This window comes from Corvus hawaiiensis, chromosome 5 (genome assembly GCF_020740725.1).
Source record: "Corvus hawaiiensis isolate bCorHaw1 chromosome 5, bCorHaw1.pri.cur, whole genome shotgun sequence".
Lineage (NCBI taxonomy): Eukaryota > Metazoa > Chordata > Aves > Passeriformes > Corvidae > Corvus > Corvus hawaiiensis.
The window spans coordinates 23,230,321-23,255,509 of NC_063217.1; the positions used below are offsets into that span (position 1 = coordinate 23,230,321).

At 40.7% G+C, this 25,189-nt stretch overlaps 1 long non-coding RNA gene across 1 annotated transcript; it reads right to left on the reverse strand.

Annotated features, from left to right (window-relative positions):
- Positions 1-704: 704 nt before the first annotated feature.
- On the reverse strand, positions 705-24,436 carry LOC125325795. Its single transcript, XR_007203545.1, has 4 exons — positions 14,532-24,436; positions 2,368-2,548; positions 1,599-1,716; positions 705-1,130 (listed from the first exon to the last, which is right to left on the reverse strand). It is a non-coding gene; the product is annotated as an uncharacterized LOC125325795 (long non-coding RNA).
- Between the last annotated feature and the right edge of the window lie 753 nt (positions 24,437-25,189).

The window sequence follows — 25,189 nt, forward strand, 5'->3', positions numbered from 1 at the left end:
AAACATGAAAATTCATTGTCTTGATTAGCTTTAGTGCAGGGAAACAGCTTTCACAGCTGATTGTAAATCTTTTGGATTATCTCATTTAGCTTTTAACCTTCCTCTCCTTCTCGTCCCTACACAGATTATTCCAGCCCAGACATTCATTTATTTGAATAGCCTAAGACATGCATATGTTGTCTCCAGTCAGAATGTGAAGCCTCTGAAGTGCACAAATAATACTAAGACCATTATAAATATCCGTCAGAGTTTCTTAGTGCAAACTAAGATCTTATTCCTAGAAATAAGAAAACTACAAGGAGCATAATCATCACAGATAAAATAAACTACTTTCCTCAAAACTGCTAGTATTAAAACTGGGGAATGGGGGAGCACTTTAAAAACTGGCAACTACTGTGTTTTAAATCTTTTCCAAGGACCTCCAGAATGACATGAAAGCCAGTAATTTGTGATAGCACAGTGTCAGTGGGGGTCACAGAAACAGGGGAAGAGTGTTGTGATCTAATGAGACGCTGGCAGCATACCCACATAGCTGCATTATTCTTATAGTCACTGCATCTGGATTATCTGTGCCAACTCTTCTGCTCTTCCATGGCTTCATCTGTGATGTTTCTGTTTCAGCTACCAAAGGAATTCTGCAAATGTCAAGAACAGTTATGACCAAGAGAGAAATCACTCTCCAACATGTTTTTCCAGAATTTTATTAATGCAAATGATGATGGAAATTACTTATCTGCTTTCAAAAGGCATATGGGAGATTAAATCACAAACAGAGCATCATATCTCAATCTGGTTTCTATCAGTAGTCATCCTCATAGGTCAGAAAATCTAAAATCAAAGCTGTTGCATGTTGCACAACACAAAATATAAGGAATCAAAATCTCACGATATATAGTCCCATCCCAGATACTCTTTGGCCTTAATAATGTTTTAGAAACTTTATTTAGCTATAAATTTCATAGAATCTTCACAAAATAATCAAAACATTGTCTTCTCAAAGGTGCAAAATGTCCAGAAAAATTGGGATGTGCTTTTTCTCACCATCTCTTTTTAATATAAGTAGGAAGCAATGAAGACCAGCAGGAATATTTTGTTTATGTTTCTTTCATTCACATACATGCCCGCAAGACCTTAGAAGAAATATGAAAATTAATGCTTGCCTTCAGATAGAATTTAAAGACACAAATATTCAGGACATCTCACTTTCGTTCTTCAATTTCAGACCTACTCTAAACTAGTTACCTCAGTTTCCTCCACAGTCTGCAGGGAGAGATGGGCATGTTTAACCAGCTATTCAATTCATATCTCCTAAAGCCTCTCAGGATGCAATATAGAGTCAGTAGAGATTTTCTCTCATCGTGAATGAAGAGAGCCCAAATGATTGTTTAAACTGGATATCTGACTTTTAGAAAACTAACCCACAAAAATCCTACCTAAAATTCTTCATGTTAGCTTTTCCATACAAGCTGCACAGAAAGAACTATAACTAACAAACAAACATTAGCTGACACACATTTTGTCTTTTCCCATTATCAAATCAATAATACAGAATACCAATAGCATTGAGAGAGTCTGAGGATCCATCTCCAGATACTCACCAACCATTGTCCATGCCGGGTGCACATCTCGTCAACCTGTAGCAGACAAGTCTGGAGGGACTTGAGTGAAGGCTGCCACCTCTTGGTGAACTAAATAGCACAAATTTTGGCTTATCAGCTGGAAAATGACACACCATAGTTATTGAGTTAAAATTCATTCATCCAAAAGTCATTAATAGATCCTTTATGTCATACCAGTGTATGTTTTAAGGTACATTGGTGTGACATAAAAAATAAAAGAAAAAACCTAAATTATACCGAATCTTCTACAGAAGCCAAAATCACAAAATAAAAAAAAATAGTGAGTTTTAAGAGTTTCAATTCAGAAATACACCTAGACTGTCAAAGAGTAACACCAGTTGGGGTGGCGTCTTATATTCTAAACAAATTATATATCATGAATAGTATTTAAATGCCCCTTTAAATACATAGCACATCAAATAAATACTGGACCATGTGAAGACCCTTTTTTCCCCTCCAACTGAAATGTAAGATTGATTTATAAAAAGTTGCCAATTTCTTTTTATTTTCTTCTGGTGCAATGTCACAATTTGAGTACTCCAAGCTTTTTCTCTTCTGTGGCAATTGTTCTGTAATATTGCTAAAATCCCCAAAGCAGCAAGAGCAGCAGTGCAAGAGTTGCTGCTGTTGCTGTTGTTTTTATCACAGACCTGTATACTGAATTAAATCCAATGATTACTCTGCAAGATCTCAATAAATATCAGCATGCGTTTGAAATAACATTTGTTTTGTATTTTACAAATATTACCTTGATCCAACTTGTCCTCAAGTCTTACACAGGACAGCAATCTGACAGTGATATAATCCACATATTTTTCTTCATGTAAAATCGTACAAGGTAAATACAGAGCGTTCAAACACCATTTAAGTTTACTTCTGTTGAATTTCTGCTTGATGAAGAAAGAACATATTTACTCCTCTGGCCAATACTAAGAAGAGAAAAGTAAATGAGAAGACCAAATTAAAATGATCCTTCTATTTTAGTATGAAGCAAGTGCACGGTGCATTTATTAGTATGCGAATACAGTTACCAGAAGGATGCTACTTTTACTGACATGCTGTGTTTTATTTTAACAAGTCTGAGATATATGTTCTCCTGACTATACAAAACCCATTGCAAGAAAAATCAGAGAGGCCATTTTGCCCATCTGCCATACTTAGCCTGGGGTTTAGGTGTTAGGATGAGGGCATGAAGGGAAGAGATGAGGCACAGACTTTGAACCAGCATCCACTGAACTTAATGAGACCCTCTCAAAAGAAGGTCCCCTTCTTCCTCTTCAGAAGAGTCATGGTTAAGCAGAGACTAAGTTCCTAGTTAATCTATAATTCCATTTCAGGTAAATCTAAAAGGCTCAGTCCCTGCAGAGGCCAGTGCAGCTGGGGTTTGGGGTCAAGACATAAATGCTGGGTGGATAAATTCTCAGAGAAGTGCTTGTTCTACGCAGTACCATATTCACTACTCTGCTGGCATCAGCACTGCTAAAAGTTCCTGAAACATTTTAAAAATTACCCATTATAACTGTTAAAGCCAACTGTAGGAATTGAAAACTCTTGCCAGGTATCTGCAATGCTGACAGATCTTTTTATAAGCCTATAGAATGTGTTTCTAATAGTTTTATCACATTAATTGCTTTGCAAAGGCTCACTTTGACATCACCCATTGGCTCCAAGTTTATAGCTCTGTCACATTAGGCAGTATATCCTACTTCAGTGGCACCAGATATTTATGGAATAAAGAAAAATATTTTAGTATCAAAGAAGTATTTAAACCTTTAACAGGATGGATTACCAGCTCTCTCTCAGAAGAGGTGTACAGACACATATAAATATTGTGGCTAAACTGACACTGAAGAATTACTCCCACAACAGGCAAATCCCAGAGAACAGGAAATTAATTAATTTGTTCATAGTGCAAATAATTTTACTTTCTACTACAGACCTAATTTAAGGAGCACATTAAGTTCTGGAGCCAATTTTTTACAGAAGATCTGTACAGTATGATTTATCTTACAGTAGCTAGTTTGCCAATGCCTTTTTTTCCTGTCTTCTGCAGAGCTTTCTGACTTCTAAACAAAACCCTCAGCCAAAATTTTTTTTAGAGTAGAAAAATCATGAAAGAAACTTGAGTGTCAGCATGAAGGATTTGATTTTATAACAGCAAATACATTCCTAAGAGAATGAAACATTCTTGTAGCCTCTTAAATTCTGCTTTCTGGACTTCTAAGTATCAATTACTTCTAAAGACTGAATATCTCCCTAGCAGGAATTTTTATATAATGTATGGATGACTTGTTCTGGCCTGCTACACACAGAACATACTCCAGTGTATGTTCAAGAAACACATTTTCCTTAGCATTGGGATTATATGCCCTTCCCCACTGCTGGTCTCTGTGCATTACCTGTATCCCAACCCCAATTCATATGTACCTACCAGAGCATGCAGTGTTACCACATACTAGATTTGGAGTCTTCCAAGCACACAATGAAAAATATGACACGGAGTATAAAAACTAACTTGAGATCAAGCCAGGTTGTTTTTCACCTGGCATTTGGCCTCCTTCATATTTGTGACTTGCTCTCTGGGTACGAAATAAACCTTTTCTGTTCTGTTCTGTAACCTCTTAATAAGGCTGACATTCTTCTTGTAAAAAGCTTGAATACTTTTTCCTCCCACAGGAGAGCTACAACTACTCTGTTCTAAACAGATTGACATATTAGGGGAAATTTGAAAATGTGGTAGCCAGGGCATGCATGTAGTTTTTTTGCTCCAGTGCATGGACCTGTTTCATCTGGAACCAGACGATTTGAGTTTGGGAGGAATGGGTTGCTTCTGAGGGGTCAGCAGGTTCCTGGGTGGAAATGGGGGTGTTTGGTGATTTGACAGATGGAACTGCCTTTATGTTCAGAGCAAAATGAGTTTTCAGTGTAGAGATATGAGAAGCAAATGTATCATTCATATCTGAACAGGTGTTAAAAATCTTATCCCTCCAGCAATGCAGTAAAGGAGCTGTACTATTATGTCAGACTGTGCTCCCACAGAAGAGTCAAATCCATGGACAGTAAGTCTGAAACGTTGCTATCTCTATTTTAAAATAATCTAGCATGGAATCAGAGCAGGAGCTCCAGACGTTGTCACCAACAGTTTGTGGTGTCTAGGTGGGTGAGCGGAAGATAATCCATATGGTGGTGATAATACAATATGGAACTTAAGCTTAAATCCTAAGAAAACCTACAGGTATCTACTGTAAGAATATTTTTTAAATCTGATTTTAGGTTCTTTAAGGAAACATGTTTAAATTATTGCCCACACCATTTATAATTAAATCAATAGAGAATCATCCTTGTTCATAAGCTCTATTCTATCTCGACAATCTGAATCCTTTTTGTTGGACATTTCAAGATTACTTTTCTCATGAAATTTGCATTTAATTCTGACTAGACAAAGGCATGTAAATGAGCCCAAAGTCATAGTACAGTGGCTTTCCCTATATAAAATATGTAAGTTGAATAAGCAATAACAGAGCCTCCTCACATATCAAGATAATTACATGACATACCAACACTTCTCTGTTCATCTTAGCCACTGCTCAGCAATTTTTAATATCAGCTTATCTTGTGCTTTGACTAGCTATGAGCTGCCTGGACTAACAATAGCAAAGAGGATATTAATTTAGCACTGGAGATGCATGCTGTAGTTTGACCCAAATACATCCTATTGTTGAGGACTGCTTGGGGAAATTTTATGGCTTCTGTTACTTAGGAATTAAATTCAGTGGAAATGTTCTGATGAATACTTGTCAGAAAATGTCAATGTGTGGAACACAAACCTTTATTAAAAATGTCTTGGACTTGACAATCTTTTGCCAAATGCTTGAGTGTTCTAGGCCTGGGTATTCTAGGTTGTGGAGCCTATAATGGAATCAAAATCCCTCAATGGTGTGCCTGTCGCCAGGACCTTCCCAAAGACAGAAGCACAGCTCTTTCAAGGTCCACATTTTCAGGGTGGATCTTCTGATAAATAACCCAATACTCTGGCCCTGCAGCAGATCTGGCAATCTAAAACTCCTACCTCTATCCAAGACAAACCCTGGAATTTTAGACCACCACTCAGTGAATTCAGCACCTGGCCAACAAGAATTAGACAAGGCCATTACCAGCCAACATGAATTAGACAAGGGTTAGATGTTCATAGAGTATCTCCAAAGTGTAGCAAGCATTTTTAATTTTGAAAAAAATAATAATGTTTTAAAACAATTTACTTGGTAACTTTTGAAAATAAAATGGTTCCAGTCCAGTTCTTATCTGAACAAAAATTTCCATCATCATATTGTTACAGAGGGTAAGGACCCAGCCTTCATCAGTGACCTTGCTTACTAACACTACATTAATGCCTGTACAGGTACCTGAGCAGTGGATCTTGAAAAGCCTACACTTAGGCCCACTTAGTCTAATTCTAGAGCTGAGAGCTTGAAAGACAGATATTTTCCACTAAACAGAGAAAAAGACTCTCCTTTGCTTCTGAGAAATGTAGAGGGAGTTCTTGCTAGCAGATAGAATAGGAGCATCTTTAAACTTTACAGCATGGATGTGGAATGGAAGCATTGATGGTTCCCTTATGATTTCATTGACCTTTCTGTAAGTAAGAGAACTCTTTAGATGGAGATACTCTTCAGTGAATAAAACCTGATTAAACTCTTTGCAAGCCAACTGAAAAAATGGAAGTAGAAGGCACCTGCAGCACCTTTTCTACCTCAAAAAAGCACAAGATAATAGAATGAGTTAAGTATACTGATGCGCTGAAAATATCACTTTAATCAGATTCATGTGAGGAAGTCAAATTGAAATTACTATGATGATCCATCTGAGCAATGACCTGTTTAAAATGTGCATTTAAAATACTAGTTTGGGATTTGAAATCTGGTAGTACCTACCTCTAACACAGACTTTCTCATCAGCTTAAGCAAGCTGGTTGATATATCAGTATTTCCTGTGCAAAATGAGGAGAGACTTACAGAAGTCAGAGGAGCTCTGGAAAATATCTATTGAGAACTGCAGAGTGCCCAGGAAACTTAATAAATCAGCTTCTGAGTTTTTTTGTAAATACAGTGGGGTTTTAATGAAAACTATCCTCAAAAAGTATAATATGTAAGCAATCTTACAGATAGTTCCTGCAGTTTTCATCTGTTCTATATTTAGAAATAATGTAACAAATTCAAAGATATTAAAATGGTAGGAAAAAACCTCAGGATTAGAAAAGAAACATAACAGCAGTAGCAACCAAAACAGATCACTTATGATTTTTACTTTTCCCCCAGTCTCCCTGAAAACTTACCATGTGTTATTTGATGAATAAAAATGAAGCCTCTCTTCTGTAATTTAGCTCTGTTAGGAATAGCATTAGAACTGCTGTAATAGTTTAAATACACAGATTATGTGCATAAAAATATGTTGCTCAAAAGAAATAGTTATATTCCACCTCCTCTAGAAGATCACAGTAAACACGTGAGATTTGCTTCAGAAAACTCAATTCAACAGAAGTCTTCAATTCACTCTCCATCAATACTAGATGTGCCCCCTCTTTAATACCTGGATGTTCCCAGGTTAGGTCCTCAGGCTCCCCTCTGTCTTTCATCCTTCAAAGTGCTTTTTTTCCTCACATCCTTCTATAACCCCTCTCTAAGACCCTTCCCTTGGGAACTGCTCTGGTATCTTCCTGCAACTGCCTTTTGCTGCAACACTTTTAAGCAGGGAAAGGAAAATTATCTCAACCTTACCAGATGGGAAATAGTGGTGGGATCAGGACATGGCCTCTCTGCAGTTTCCTACACTGACTGTCACTGTGAGAAGGTGGCTGCTACATCCTGAGTTTCTGAAGGCAAAATACCTCCAGGAAATACTATTATAGATCTTTCACATTTAAATAAGCAACAGAATATATCATTGACTTTCATTCATGACATAGCATAAGGGTTGTCTGTAATAAGCTAAATGTTTCTGAGTCTGGACTGTGGAGCTCTTCCTACTCCTGTGCATTCAACCATCTTTCTCCTGCCTCAGCCTCTTCCCTCCTCCATAACTTTCTCTGGCTTGACTTTGCTTGCTACTTTACTTCTACTTTTTCTCTCTTTTTGCATCTTGCCTTCTCATTGGACATACAAGGAATTGGTACTATCTTATGTTCTCAAAGTCCTTTAACTCCAGTTTCTCTCTTCAGCCTTTGTTCATACTATTAACTCCTCTGCAAAAAAACTCCTCTGCAAAAAGAATCAAACATACATTTGTGATTCCCCTTCATTTAAAACTCCTTTAAAAGGGCAGTAACCTCTACTAGCCTCCTTTATGTTTTTTACTTCAAGCAGACATACAACTTTAGCTGTGAAGAGCCATTAATGTTATACAAAATCACAGACTTTCCATTTGACAAGCACTTAGTGAACATGTGTAAATACCCAAATTCCAGTACAGAAAAAAGCTGTGCAATGAAAATAGCCTCTTCTCCAGAATACTGAGTGCAAGCTTATGCTTGGCAGATCTCCTTGTATTTTTATAGATTTTTTTTTTTAAACTTTCAGGAGATCCTGGACAAAAAATGTTAAAAATTAATTCCAGATCACAGAATCACAGAATCACAGAATCACAGAATCACAGAACAGGTAAGGTTGGAGGGGGTCACTGGAAGTCATCTGGTCCAACCTCCATGCTCAAACAGGGTCATCCTAGAGTATGTTACTCAGGATTGTGTGAAGATGGGTTTTGAATGTCTCCACAACAACATTGCACAACCTCTCTGGGCAACCTGTGCCAGTGCTCAGTCACCTGAACTTTAAAGAAAATCTTCCTTATATTCAGGTGGAACTTCCTGTGCATCAGTTTCTGCCCATTGCCTCTTGTCCTATTGCTTGGCACCTCTGAGCCAGGCTCCATCCTCTTGACACCCTCTCTTCAGATCCTTATACACATTCATGAGGTCCCATCTCAGTCATCTCGTCTCAAGGCTGAGCACACCCAGCTGCCTCAGCCTTTCCTCACAAGAGAGATGCCCCAGTTCCTTAATCATCTTCATAGCCCTTCACTATCTCCTGGACTCACTTCAGGAGATCCATATCCCTCTTGTACTGAGGAGCCCAGAACTGGATACAGCACTCTACATGAGGGCTCACCAGGGCTGAGTAGAGGCATCCAGACCTCATGAAGAGGGAGGATAGTAGCAGACAAACTCTTCAAGAAAACCTGCCACAGTCCAGGACCTCAAATTTACTTTGCTGAATGGTTCTCTTCATACCTGCTACCACAGCTTTTTCCCAGAACACCACAGGTGACAGAAAACTCAGCTGTCACACCAAAGGGAAAGGCAGCACACCTCCCTTTCATGGCACAGGGCATCACTGCTGCTGCTGCAATCACCTCACAGGCCTGGAGAGCTTTGTCCAAGATGTGATGCTATCTAGAGCTGGATGTAACTGCTGCTTCCACCCTCTCATTTTACACCACAAGTTAAACAAGCACATTTAACAGTTCCTCTAGAAAACTTTTTCTATAGAAGATAGGATAGCCTGTGATACGACCCTTATTAAATTATGACTAGAAATTAAAGGAAACTATGCAAAGTGTCAGATGAGACAGTAATCCGCAGTTTGTTCAAAAAATGCTGGAAAGGATCCTCATTCTTCCTGTAAGAACATGCAATAATATTCTCCATGACACAGAGTCCATATAAGCCCATGACACAGAGTTCCAGAAGGCACAATTCAGAAAACAAACAAAAGCTTGTTCTTTTTATTTTCTTTAATTATTAGTTTGTATTTATTTTATTTTTTGTTTGTTTTGGAAAATTTTGGGTTTGGTGAAACTACTGAAGCTAGCTTTCTGCTCAACATTTGCCACCTTGTTTTGCTCAGTCCTAAAAATTACCAGCCTCCTGTGCAAGTACACAGGGTCCCCTGTGACCACCAGGATGTCTCGGAGGGGAGCCACTCTGTGAAGGCAAGTGTCCAGTGTTATAACATTCATTCTGCTGTAGGGTATTTGTTTCTGGAATGCTGCCCAGTTACTTCTGACAAGCTGGTTATGTTGCAAGCCCAGTAACGTGTTGTGACACAATTAAAAATGAGGGGATTTTGCACCAATTTCTATTAATTTAAAAAGACTAATCCTGGTTGTTTCTTTTGTTCCCAAGAGAAGTGCATAATGAAGTCTAAAGACTGTGCTGCTCAAATGCTAGATTTTCCTTTTCATTTGGGCAAATAGACAGGCAATGAAGAATTTCTTATCCAGAAGAACTAATGGCTGCCTCTGTCACCTTTTCACTTCAATTATTTAGACTTCCTCCACACTTATGCTGGCTTCCTGCTGGCAGCACTGTCTATTAATCATTAACTGTCATTGTGCTTTAAAGGAAGGAAAGTGAAAAGACTGCTGAAGAACAAATATAGACCTTTCTTTTTTTCTCGTGAAAAATAAATGACAGCTGTGTGCTACTTGGATTTACAGTGTCTTCAAATATGGTTTTGGTTTTTTGGTTTGGTTTTTTTTTCCCACAGGGAATAATTAACATTCTAGACAAATGAGCAAATTGGCTGATCCAAGTAAATACATATTCCAGGACTCCCTTTTTCCTGTCATATCAAGGCCCAGTAGCCTCTGATAAAGCTTACAAGTCATCCTCTGCCACCAGCTCCAGACAAATATCAGGAGAATAGGAGTATGTTCTCTATGTAGCACTGAAGACTTAGCCTATTAAATCAATGGAAAGCTGTCTCTTCCCATGGACAGACAACCTGACCTCCTTCACTATTTCCCAGGAACCCTCCCAACAGTGTGCACTCTTTGGCCTCCTGTAACAGGACTCAAAAATCATAATTCTTAAACACTGTTAAGATCACCAGAGGACTTTGTCCACTGTAGCAAAGCGTGCAAAGAAGCAACTGCTCATCTGTACCACCAAAGCCCATCCTCCCCGGGGTGTATGTATCCAGTATGCCTCCTGGATTTGGGGAAGTTAAGCCACCTGACAGGAACTTGAGATAAAATAAAGGTGGTACTGTAGACCAATTATCTCAGGTCTAAAAAGATGTAAACAAGGCTGGGGGAGGCTATAACCCACAGACTCTTTTGCTGAGTCTGGGTTTCCACACTCTTCCCCACGAACTGAGAAGGAGCAGGAGAGTTTTTGGGGGTGTGAAGGCAAAACCTCTGGTCTGCATAAGACAGAGGGTGTGAACATCCACCAACAGAGACTACAAGCTGAGTTTTGGGCCAGATAAGAAGCAGACCCTGCAGATGGTGCTTTTTATGACGCCAATTGTGTACTCTTACATAAACTAGCTTGGTTGTGAAACTCCCCACCACCCCAAGGGAAGATCACATTCAAATGAGAGGCATCTGTCAAGTCTCAGAATGGTCATAACCCATCAAAGACCCCTGAAGTGCCCCTCAGATGAATTTCTGAGGCCTTCCACCAGAGGACTGCACACAATCCACAAATGTTGCAACAGATCCAGTGTTGGAAAAGAAAATGTAAAACTCCTCCCACGGAAGGGGCTTGGGCGTACCCACCTGCACCTGAACATATCCTAACTCATTGAACTCTGTTTTGTGGGATCCTCACCACTGAGAAGACCAGAAGAGGACCAGTAGGACACTACTGGATCTGCAGATGTGGCGATTATCTTTCTACTTAATCTGTCTTTCTGTCACTCTCTCTCCCCTACTCTCTCTTTTCCCTAATTCTTTCTACCTCTCTCTTCTTCATATTAACTGTTAAATAAAATCCTTACTATTGACATTGGCATATGGTCTTGTTTGCACCTTAATTCAGGCAATAATCTAATAATCGCAGTAATTGGATTATAACACCTCCTGTGCTATCCTTCCCCGGTAGACCACAGACAGGATCCTCCCCTGCATGTCCTCCCAAGTGTCCTTCTCACTGAGGAGTCCACAAGAATGTTCCAGGTCCAGACACTCTTTTCCTGAATGCTTGGATTTCCCACAACTTGTTTTCCTGCAGTTCTTCCTCTTCCTCAGTTGTGGGCTGCTCTGGAAGCCACAGGCAGAGCTGAATGCCTGCCTGTACCAAGCCAGACACTGCAGACAGAACAAGAGCATTCCCCAAGCCTTGAGCTTTAAGAACACATAAAGCACATGCCATGGAAAATATTCCAACATCCACTTCAATATATACTCTCAATTTCAGTTCTTAGAGACTGAAAAGCCACTATAAGCAGAAAATCACATCAAACTGCTGCTATTCACTGCACACTGTTTTGTACTGTTTTGAAATACACTATTGCCACATATCTGACCCCATCACTCCAATAAATAATTCATTGTATCTCTCACTCCAATGCTTTCCTGCAGGGTCCAAGAAAACAGAATTTCAGAGAAAATAACGTCTGTTGAAGAAATGGCCATTTGAGTGTACATAATCCTCCTTGAGTTGCAGCACATCCTGACAGAGATGGAAGTCAGCCCCAGTTGGAGAGGCAGATGTGAGGACTGAAGGGAGCTGAATCTATATGGCCAAAAAAAAATATTGTCATTGATCATCTTAGTGTGTCCCAAAAACACAGCAAGACTCTGAAATGTAACAGCTATAAGGTGCCATCTATTTCTATACTGTTTCAAAATGTCCCAAAAGCCCTTAGGTGTACAAAAGTAAACAGCTTTATACATTTCCCTGTGATACATAATTGTCTGTGAGTAATAAAATTATGAGATTAAAGTTTGTGAGAATTAACCATTGTCAGACATTTTCAGTGCTGTTTTCTCTGAACAATCATGATATTGCTGCACTCTAAAGGCACAGACAGTTATTTGCTCAACAGATTATCCAGCAGTGTGCTTTTATCTTCTGAACAGCTCAGCTGCCCATCTCCCTTGGAGAACAGCAAGCAACCTCTATAACACCTTTAATATGAAGAATGAAACTTTAATTCATTCCTAAATACAGGTCACACCCATGTCAAGAAACCTCTGTGCTGCTGACGTCCCAAAATACTGCCAAACTGCAGCCACATTACTTGCCAAGCAGTGCTGCAGTGGTGGACAGACCCAGCAATGCAAATAGCCCCAGCACCTGCTATGAGCTGCTAATGTTTCACACCTCAAGTTTCTGTCTTCAAAGAAAAACATTCAATTTCAAAAATTCAGTTTTTGTTTTATACCTGAAAACAAAAATTGAAAAAGGAACACAATATAAACACACCATTCCAGGATGCAGTGTTGTGAAAAATTCAAAAGATACTGCTGCTCAAGGGAACCATGAAGTGGAAACCACCAAGGAGGTGCCATGGTAACTTGTAACACCTATCTGCTCTCAGTGATTCAATGCCACAAGTTGAATTTAACACAGAATGTGGGTTGAAATGCTATTTTCCAGGTGAAGAGTTAAATGATGTCTTATGCAGTTGTGTTACGACAGTACCAAAAGCAGTCCTCTCAAGACTAATAAACTCAAGTCCATTGTCCTGGCCAAATCCTGATTTGGTAAATTAGATTATTTCAATTTTTTAAATGAAGTTCTTTCATTTGAAGGATCACAACTACTGAAATTTGTAGTGGATAGCCAGTGCAACCTGGAAGGTCTTGTGCTTATGTTTTTCTCATGATTTCTAATACTTCCATCATTCCTGCAAGGTGAGGAGATACTACAGCTTGTCTCAGCTCCCTCACAGCTTACTAATGAGGAAATGATGCATATAAACTTACTGTTAAACCCATTCAGTCATCAGCTGCAGCTTTGACTCCCTAGCTTCTGCATATCCTTGCAAAGAATTATTTTCTGAGGAAGGAGGCTCTCAGAAACCATAAGGCTGAATGACCTAAATTAGCAATTATGGAACTAAGGATTCAGCGACAGCCAAAGATGCATCATGATCACCTGGAATTATATCCTTAAATTTCTCAGATGAGGTAATCCTAATTAACTTGTTTAGTCATTGCAAATGTTGACAGGTCTGGGTGTTAAATCCTGACACCTTGACCATGCCTCATTCAGTAGACAATTCTGTCAGTAAGTTGAAGAGAATACATAACATATATTTGGGGCAAAGAAAACCTAAAGGAAATCCATTTTACTTGGCTGCTTATTATAAAACACCATTACACATTTTTCAGCATGCAGTAGCAAACTGAAGCCTGCATAGTGCAGTATGCACTACAAAGACACATAAATACTGTAGGCATGAGAATTTGTGGGGCAAATGCACTCAATGCCCTGTGTGGCCTGGAGAGAATCGTCTTCCTGACTCAGATTTAGTAATTTGTTTAACTGTATGTGCTTCACCCCGGTTCTAGCTGTGCTCTGTCTCCTACTGAAATCACCAGGTGTGAGTACTCACGTCCTCAAAGGAAGACAATTCTCCTCATCTTTCACATTTTTATATGCTTTCTTGAACAAATGAATTGGGGGGGGGGGGGGGGGAATGATAAAATGCTTTCAATTGCTTTGATTCCTTTTTTTTTTTTAACAGAAAAGGAGTAAAACCAGCCACCTCAACTGAGACTCAAGAATTTGGGGTTGCGTTCCCCAGATATGCCTGAACTGTCCCTTCACATCTTCAGGCCTCACTTCTGTCAATAGAAGACGGCTACAAAAAAAAGCCAATAAAGCAAGTTCACACACTCCTACTGGGAGAACAAGCTCTAATTCTGAAGAAGAGGGAATTTATTATTTTTAGATTTTTTTGTGGGTAGTTGGACACCTTAAAGCAAAGCTTTTACATAGTTGTTTTTATAAAGGATTTAAAGCTGTCCAACTGGTTTCAGTTGGCATCCAGACAAACAAGAGAAAACCGTGTCTCTTGGAAGAGCATCTGCCAACTCTCTTACACAGGAAGACTAAAAAAGGAGTGATCGCACCCATCAGCTCAACTGATAGGAAATATCAAATGGCATACTCGGCACACTTACCTGCTCACAGAGAATTTGGCAAAGATTGAGTCAGAGGTTGGTGCCTGGAGTGAAGCAGACAGTGAGTGTCAGGGCACTTGTCTCTGCCTGGTGCCTGCTGCTGCTCCCATCCAGCCCAAACAGGCAGATTTTCTTCTGAAGAAAAGCAATGCAGAAAAGGGGCTGGTACATGATCTCACCCTGACAGCAACCTTCAATGACTATAGAACTGGGAGCCCTGAAACATTTTTGCTGTTCCTCATAGGACATGTTTTGTCTTATGAGGAACAGCTGAGGGAGCTGGGTTTGTTCAGCCTGGAGGAGGCTCAGGGTGGACCTCATTGCTCTCTACAAGTACTTGAAAGGGGGTTGTAGGGAGGTGGGGGCTGGTCTCTTCTGCCGTTCCTACAGTGAGAGGACTAAAGGAAATTACCTTAAACTGAGATGAGAGATTCAGATTAGATACTAGAAAAAATTTTTCACTGTTAGGGTAGTCAGGTATTGGAATAGGTTGCCCATGGATGTGGCAGAGTCACATCCCTGGAGGTGTTCAAGACGCATCTGGATCTGACACTGGGTGATGTGGTTTAGGGGTTACAGGGGCAGTGCTGGGTGGATGGTTGGACTTGATGATCTTAAAGGTCGCTTCCAACCTTGATGATTCTATTATTCTATTTTTGCATCTGCTGGTTTATACGGACCTACATTGACGAAAGGACAGTAATGATGTCATTCCCTACAATAAGCAATGCATTTAACTCATGAGAGGGAGTTACTGAATTATTTAAATAGTTCAGCAAATATGATTAACTGCCAAGAACAGACTAAACTATTCTTGCTTCTGTAAAAAAAAAAATCATTTTACTGAAGCAATGAACCAAATTACAGATTTTATTTGTGGATAAAGATTATTTTGAATTAAAATTCACCCTTGGATGATGATAGTTGTCTTCATGGCTCTTCAGCAAATGTTTTTACATTAAGGCTGCCTAAGGGCCTTCACAACACTTCAGAGCACAGCACTGTACAACTGTGACATGGCAATGATTGCAAAACATGTCTTTGAAGGCATTTGGTAATAAGGTACTCTGTGCTCCATCAGCTTACAGAAATCACTATTAGCAACAGTAGGCTAGACACAGAAATCCACTGCCACCACTTCTGTGCCAGAATAATCAGATCCATGCAAGCACACTCTCTTTTGTTCTCAGCGCTTGTCTCCAAGATTGAGTACATTGTTCTGGACTCGGAAAGGTGGAAGCTTCCTTTTCCTCCAGCACAGCTGCAGTATCAACACGGGATCCAGATGAAAAATGATGGCATATACTAAACAAGATTTTAAAAAGTGACAGCTGCTTTTCCAGAACCCCTGAAGGTTAAACAAAGCTTAGCAAGTTTTTTTCTTTTTTTTCTTTATTTCATTCTTAGCATTAAAAAGACAAATTATTGTTGTTATTATAATCCTACTCTCCCAGGTCTTCATATGTCCAAAATAAACTTCCATGTCAATAAATCACATAAAATCACATTAACAATGGAGTGTAAATGGCATCATTTTCTATTAGCACAAACACATCAGAACGCAGTGATTTTATTTTCCATGTAATGTGCACAAATAAGTAAATATATACACACAGACACAAATGTAAAATCAGATTGTTAAATTTTATTCAGCAGCAACCTTGCAACATGAATATTTTGACTTATGCATCTAAAATTCACTTGCCACTTGTGCAGTAGGTATAGTTCACTGAGGAGAAGAAGAAAACACTCATGAAACCCTGCACAGCAGATGGGCCTCTCTTAACTCAGCTGCAGACATGTACATACTCCCTAGGCTCAGCCTCTCCCTAATTTCTGTTTCAGATGATTCCAAGATTCCTTCCCACAACAATCTATGCAAAAGCAGTGACACAGAAACTTGGACAGACTCGCAGAGAAACATCTCAGCCTTCTGTCCCTCCTCTTCCTTTACTTTCTGGTTTGTATTTGGATTGCATTTCCTCAGAGGGAATATGAGCATCTTCTTTGCCACCATAAACAACTTCTAGACCCAGAAGCCTTTAGGTCCATCTCAAATGTTCTCATCATATGGGACTTTACCACGCTTGTCACCACTACCAGTATATATTCCAGAACACTAAAGCTCCTTTTCACTGTCCTAGGAGAAGTGTCTGTCAGAGAGCAGCAGGGGCCTCCCCACTGCCCTTGGGGAAAGGGAGGAATATGTAAAATGGGCAACTGGGGAGAAGAGAAGCTCAAAACAGCTAAGGGAAGTCGTGAACCCTAGAAAGCACAGGGAAAGATGAGCTAAAAGTGAGTGGCTGGCCAAAAAATGAGGACAAGGCAGGGGAGGGAGAGGGAGTAACAACAGACAGACACTCCAATTGCATGAAAAGAGTGAAATTGGAGATTAGGACCTGTAGCTGGAAGAGGGGAAAAGCAGGTGTTGGGCAATGGAAAGAGACAGACACACTGGACAGGAATCTGGGAAACATACAAAAGAACTGGTTAAGACAAGCAGAATGGGATAAAGAAATGGACAGTAGAGTAGGATGAAGTCTGGGGAAGCAGACTAAGGTATGTGAGAAGACTCAGAGGGTGGGATGAGTAAGTTAAAAGCACTTGAGAGCATATTTTTCCTATTTTATTGTAACTACCTTTAAGGATGATGCAGGACCATAAAATAAAGCAGATTGCAAATTTATTTTTAGCTGAGGTTAGGAATGAGGCAAGGAATTACAGGAAAGAACCACTTTCACAGCTAAGAAAGTGAACATTGCAGAGGGGGAGGGAATGACATTTTGTCCTGGCTTCCGCCCCAGATTTCCTATGATGCTAATTAAGTAATTTAAATTTTCAGGGGTGGTCATTAATTCTAGATTCTTCATTTTCTGACAACCTGACTTGGAAGTCCTAAAGTTGATATACAAAAACACTGAACACTCTCAGTTACAACCAAAGCTGATAAAAATCATGTCTTGTACTCAGTATCTAATACCAGCTACTCTGAAAAAATGCAGTCCTTGCTATCTCAGAGAGGGCATCCAAAATTAATTGATACTTTAGGTGTTAGTTTTCCTGTGCTTTAGTGGAACAAGTTTGCTTCAATAATGAAACATGAAACTTCTTCTGGCTTGGCTGTTACTCAGCTTTTGGAAGTGCTTATATACTAACTTAGGAAATTATATGGGAGACTTCAAAAGTAAAAAACCTGCTTCTAACAGGGTATTGATGGTGACCTGCAAGCCTGCCTCCAAACACACCCTGACAAAGAGCTGAAAACTGTTCATTAAATGAACACCCCTCTTTTCTGCACTGAGTTATGAGAAGGGATTGTAAAATAGAATACTGGGTCAGTTAATTATAGGTTGCCATAATGCTTATATGCAACAGGGTAAAATTTAAAGGCATATGGGCAAATTTGAATGACTAACATGGAAATCTTATTGCTGCATACTCCATGTGATTTTATTTATCCATACGTCCTTGTGTGTCTTTTGAGTATGTACATGTGTGTATGCACCTGTGCTTGGGGAGTGTACACCTACATACATGTGCAAGAGAACTCTAATTCTGCATGAAATAAAAGGGCTTATTTTAATCTTCCAGTAGAAACTGACACACACACACACACAAAAATAAGAAATTTAATCATGTTATTTTAGGTCTGAAGAACCTTTTAATCAAGAATCAGATGAGATAAAATTATAGATGCGGTGTAGCCACTTACAACATTACAGAAAAGGCTGTTTGCCTTGCTCAGTTTCAAAGAAAACAGAAAATTTCTAAAGGACATTAAAAAAATAAAAAACAAAAAACAGCCACACCAAAAAACCTAAACAAACAAACAAACAACAAAAAAAAACCAGGGTGCAGACCTCTTCAATTTCCAGTCGATTGTCATTCCAGGGGTCAAGGCAGATTCCCAGTGATGCAGGATTTAGAATAAAATAACTGGAACTTGGAGGTGGAAATGAAGTACAGCTGTGCTTACAATGGTACAAACCCAATCAGGTATTAACCTCTCTCTTTTCCTTGAAATACAAAATAATCTGTATATTACATAGGTGCATAATCACATTGCTTGACAGCTCCTAAAAGACAGAATTGTTCTTATCCCTCCATATTTGGAAATCACATTCTAGGCTGGAGTCCTCTCCTTAGCATTTGTGAAAGTGATTTGAAAACCTAACACATATCCCATTACTGTATATTCAAAAGTAAAATATCAAAAGGGAAAATGAAAAAAAAATCATTATGAAATTGTGCAAACAATATGGAGAAGTTAGCAGAATTTTATTACAGGCTCACCCACAAGAAAAATGTATTCCTGGATTAAAAATACAGAAACTCAAACTTGTCCTTGTTTTATGAGACCCAAGTTTAGCACCCCCTTTTGAACATAGTAATGTGTTACAAAGAGTAAGAACATTCCAGTGGGCCAATGTGGGATAATCTCCCTCCCATAAATCTCCTTTTGATGACACAGGGATTGACTGAAGTTACAAAGTCTAAAGAAACGTAGTAGTTTTCCAAATTCTTATTACTTCTGAGGAGACAAAATTGTCTCCTTTTTGTAATCCATATGCATTTCCTTTCTTTCTATTACAGACCTTGATGTGTGGTGAAGGCTGACCTACCAAGGCTTTCAGTGCATGCCTTTGGACAACATGACAAACCAACTGTGAACCTAGAGCAAACCAACGCAGCGTCACCTCAGTCCCTGCAGTCAGCTCACAAAACTCTGCTGCTCCAAGCAGCTCCTCTAAAAAGCAGTAGGGCAAAATGACTGTCATTCCAGAAAGGTACTCTGTTACAGCTTGTTAACCATATTGTCAGTGATACTGAAGTCTCCACCACGTCTATCTATTAGCAAAGCCTAATACAGCAACCTATTCAGAGCACAGAAGAGATCCTTCCCAAAAGTCTAGAAGTGTCAGAGCACATGCAGTGGAGAAAAGGCAGGAAACATTTTTAGCACTCAAAACTGGGTGGAAAATGGAAGCCTACATCAAGTAGTGTGTTGGAACCCTGGGTTCAGAGAATTTCAGTCTTTCAGTGCTGACAGGCAGTGATCCTCAAAAGCGCACTGCATCTGACCTGGGGCTTTGGGAAAGGCTTCCCAAATTATGTGATAGCACTGAGATTGTTGCTGTGTAATTAAAAAAGAAGTTTGTTATATCACTGGGTGGAATATGTAGAGATGTAAAAAATTTAGGTTTCTGGGATATACATGTAACAGGATAGAGGATTTTGGGTGTAGGTTAGTTCTTTCTTCTTCCTTCTTCTTCACAAGCCTGGGTGATCTGGTACTGGTACAAAAAACCTGCAGTGTGGAACATGAATGATTAGTTATTGGATTATAAGTAAAAATAAATTAGTTGACATTCCATAATTGGGTAGTTTGGGCTTTAAGAAGGTAGAACTCTGGGGCCATTTTCACCATGTTAACTTAGAGGCACATCCTGTGCAGCTGCACTATAGATAAGAAATAATAAACATCTGAGTCTGAAGAAAAACTCCACCTCTCCTGCATTTCAATCTGAACTCTGAGTAAAAGAACCAAAAGACAGAGGCAAAGAAAGAAAAGAAGAATAGGAAATTTAATAACAGTGTTAACTGAGCCCTGAGATGGCTGTAAAAGATCCTTATAGCAATCCAGTACCCATGTAAGATTTACTAAGATATGTCTTACTTCTTGCAATGAGTTTCTTGACATAAATATAAACTCAGTAAGTCTCAGCAGCCTGTCATCCCTAATTTGCAAGGCTAATAATAACAGGGGTTTTTTTAGTGAAGCATGAATTTGTGAGCTCTCTAGTCTCAGCACATCTGTCCCTGCTCTCCTGCCAATCCAAGCATTTTGGCAAAAGTAATACAGCACTGTCAAGAAAAAGGAGCAGAGGAGGAGCATATAAAGTTTCTCCACTCAGTTTAAGCAGCAGCAAGTTGAAGTAGAGACAAGCACAAATAGATGGGATGTTCAAACCATGGCCATGGCTCCTGTAGTAAGGAGCTTGCTCAGTCTCAGCACATCAGCACCTTGAGGAGAATGGTGCCTGGGGAATGCACTGAGTCCTCATTAAACCGGCAAAAACAGGCACAGAGTCACGGGGTCTCATTCTTGCTTAGAATGTGATTTTATTGCCTCCTTTTGTCTGTCGCTCTAGGCAACTGCCTTCGTCGCCTGCTTGTAAAACTGGGCCAGCTTGCTGGGGAGCAGCAAAGTAACACTCAGCTTTGCGTTAGTATTTCATCAGATGATGTAACTCTACACAGGAGTCTTTTAACTTCTACACGAACAGCAAGATTCTGGTCAATTTGCTGACCCTTAAGCCTTGATTTTTGACCTGATCTTAAAACTTTGCCTTCCCAACTCCTGCAAATAGTTACTGGTTTGGAATGAAGACAATAGCAAGGCTGAACACACAGCCCCTAGCAGAACCAGGCTCTAAACATCTGAGGAGGACTGATGGGTATTTCAGCTATATACCGCAGTGCCTGTTTTTTAGTGCAGGGCAAAACGCTTCACTTGAAAGATATAAATAAAACCCCTCAACTGTTGTGACCCTGTCACTTATTTGGTATATGTTTTACAAAAGTGCCAGCTACAGGTATGCCTTCAACAGAAGTACTGAGCCTGTCTCCTCTGATAGCAGTGAGACTGATATTGAACTACTACCAAGTGTTTTTGCACACCCCACTATATATTGAAATATTAAAACACATATGAACAAGAACTTAAATTTAGCCTGCAGACAGAATAAGTGTTTCTCATAGTTAACTGCCTATAGCATATCACCCAGGTTACTTTCCAAGCTCTTTAACATATTAGAACTGATCTGTAATGCTCATTTTTAAACAACTTGACTCAGGATGACATGTCTCAGAAAGCCGGTTTTAATTTGCAAACCCTTATCATGCTGGGTTTAAGCCAAACAACTTGGTGCATTTTTTACGGGTCACGATGGATTTGAATCAGGACTACTGAACTGTTCTTCCTACCTTCAGTACCACTTCCTGTGGAACTACTCAAGAAATAAAGCAGTACTCTGTTTGAATTACAGCAGGATCAGGCCATCAGGAATAACTTGACTTTACTCATGTGTTTTACGAAGGAATGCATTCTGTTCCTTCATTTAAACTTGGAGCAAATAAAGACAGAATGATAACCAAGTAACATTAGGTTGAAAGGGGGAAAAATACATAAGAAGTGAGTATGTGCAAAGATTCCCTGTTACTATGCAGACTCCTTGATTTTCAGGATCAAGCCATGTTTATATGAAGTCACTTGCAGAATTATAGATCTGGTTTTACTCCTGTCTGACAAAAGGATACTTCCTGCATTAGCTTTATTGACAGACACCATAGATCAGCTGCCAAGTACAATAAAGTCAGGGTGAAAGTTTGGGGATCATGCCTTCAGGCAATGCTCTGCCATCTACCACCCAGGCGGCTTCCACATAACTAGTGTGGGACTCAAATACAGACACTGATTCTAACATATCACTTCTAAATGAACAATTTTAAAAGCATGTTATTCAATGTGAAACAGGGTAATTTTGATGTATGCTTAGAATGAACACAGAAGAATCCTAGTCATGATTTTTATTTTTGTTTACATAACATTTTTTCATATTGTTTTAATTTGTTAAATTAACAAAATATTTTTAATTTAAGAAAAGCTACCAACTAATCTCCCAGCTGAGTTCACCCAGAGTGCCTTTATACTGATAAAGTCTCAGGTAAAGCAATAAATTAGTTTCTCTGTAGTCATTTCTTTATCCTCTCCATTTCAGCCTCATTCCCAGCATTTTATATTCACAGGTGCTAAAGCCTAGGACATTGAGCCCCAAACACAAACAGATTGAAGCCGGACAGCAGAAGAGATTACCACTCTGAGGCATCTGTCCATTTCAGCTTTCACAGAGGTGGCAGCTACCGTGACAGGAAGCTGAGTCATGCATAAAGGCAATCCAGTGTACAGATCAAAATAGTAATATAGATCAGCACAGGTTCTGAGCTGCACAGAGGCAGCCTGCAAGCTGCACGGACTACCTGCTTCATATGCAACGCAGCTATGCCTGCCACCAGCACGGTATCAGCCAGGCAACAAACAGACAGGGTGAACAGCTGGAAGTGATACGCCTGGTCCCATTTCATTCAGCCTGGGTTCATGAAACAATATATTCAGTTAAAAGCTGATGATGTTGTCAACACTGTCAAAGAAAAAATTCCAAAATTATGCGAACTCAAGTTTTCAACTTAGTAAAGATGACTGCCAAAAAGAGTCTTAAAAAACCACTGCATTATGGCTGGCATGGGGAAGGGGTAGATCAATGATCAATCTTCCAAAGAAGCTGTCTGAGAAAATGATAACACTAAGGCAGCAGCAATATGAAATGATAGTCTCTGCATCCTTACCAGGAGCTGCTTCCACAAGCAAATTCCTACTTACAAACTGCCTAGTAGTTTATGCAAGAGAAGCAAAGGAGATAGCCCAGCTGAGAGTTAGTCTCAGCAAAGTACGTAAGACGTAACTCAGCCCACACTATAAATCATTTCCTTCATGCACTCATTAACTGTCTGCAGCCTCAAGGAGCTGCTTTTCATCTCTGTATTACAGAAATTACCTGTTCATGACACTAGCCAGAAAAAGGCACGCCTAAGCATATTGGCTACACAAAGGCAAAGGGAAGTGCAGATAAGACCAACAGTTTTGTAGGCAATGACATATATGAAGCCTCATTTCCTAGGGAATTGCATCTCATGACTGTCAGATTTTTTAACCGAATTATACCAAAGCTTCAAGCTAGTCTTAAACAGAGCATCAGAGAATCCAAAGAGAAGATAAATATGCGTGTCTACCATGACAGGCTTCAAGTGAGATCAGCTCCTTATTGGACACTGCTGAATCCTATAGGAATATACATTTGGATTAAAAGTGGGATTTTTCCAGTTCCTGGACACTCAGTTCCCAACAGTCCCACAACCCTTCTGCCCAATGCTGATATTCCAATATTAATGGTTGAAATATATGATGCATGTTTTTACTTTTTGCACATAAGTACATTCTCCCCCACCCAGCTACGTTCACAGAACTTAGAGGAATGTTCTTTCTTTGAGAATTAATATCTCAAGCTTTAACCCTCTGTTTCATTTGTTTGAAATCAGCTCAAAATTTATGGGGCACAGAACTAACAAAGCAACAGCAAGCAAACAGCAGCAAATTTACTCCCTTATACTCACATGCAAATACAGGATGCAATTCTGCATATGCCATATTTCTTTAAGGAATCAGGAGGGTTTTTTTTTTTAACAAATCTGCTCATCAGTACTCAAGGAACCCATCTGGCTGTCACCTTTGTTTCTAAAACGGAGCCGAGCAGTTTGCTTTCTCCTACTTTAGTAGCATTGCCTCCGCGAAAGTCAGCTCAGACTCCCCTACTGCTGCCACAGCGGGCAACTCGTCCGGCTGGGACCACGGCAGCGCAGGGGGTAACGCAAACGAGTACAGTTCTTAAATACTGTGTTGAAAAACACAGCAAGATTGTTTCGTATACATTGGACATACTGTATTATATACGTGGAAATACACAAATCAGCTTTGTATCAGTTACAGCACATAAAATATATAAATACCACCCGCGTTAAAGACTTTTGTCTCCAGCCTTTCAAGCAGGGACAAACACCTGCAGATCCCTCTGCCGAAGTCGCCATCCTCCTACCAAGAAGGGATTCCCACGGCCAACAGACCCATCAAGCTGTCTGCGGCCGTGTGCCCACCCCTCCCCTGCTCCCCCAGCCCCTCCTCTCCGCCGTGCTGCCATGTCCCTGCCTGCCCGCCCCTCCCGGGGAGGTTTCTAAACTCCGCGGCTCGCCCAGGGCCCGCCGCCCGCTGGGGCTGGGGCCGCTGCACCGCTCCGCTCCGCGCCGCCGCCCCCGCCCACCCCCGCGCTCCGCGGAGCCGCGGCCCGACCCCGCCGCCCTCCTGAATATTTCATCGGCGCTGCCCAACGGGATGCCCCGCCGCTGACTGCTGCAAAGGGACCGCATCCCGCCGGCGGCGCGTCTCGCTGCTTCCTGTCTCTTTCATTCTTCAAAACCGCAGCTTTTCATTTATTCCGATAAATAAATAACTGATTAAAAACAAAGGAAAGAAAAAAGAAGCAAGAGCATCTCTCTTTTGTATCTGAGCAGGTGGGACTCCTGTGCAGGAGATTACGGAACACAAGAAGGACTCTGAACTCTTCCGAGCCCAAAGGATGAGCTGGCAGCAGTTTTCCTATAAAAATCCGATCCCGGGGCTGTGACACACTCGAAGGAGCGAAGGCGCCGTCAGCCTCACCGGAGGCGTCCCCGCTTTGGACACCGCAGACCCTCGCTGGCGGAGGAGGAACAGGAGGGACTCGCCGGCCAGACCGCGCTCCCGGCGCGCAGCCTCCCGCCGCTCTCCGCTCTCCGCGGCGGCCGTGGCCGGCCGGGCGGCGCTGGGGGTCCGGCTGCCGCCGCGGGGCCGCCGTCCCGTCGCAGCCTCCGCCGCGCCCGGCACCGCTCCGCCGCAAACTTTTCTGCCCGCGCCCTCCTCGCCGCCGGCCGCCGCAAGGGAGCGGCGCGGGGGGCGGTCGGCGCCTCGTCTCCTCGCTGCCCCCGCGCTCCGGCGCCGGGCGGCGGCC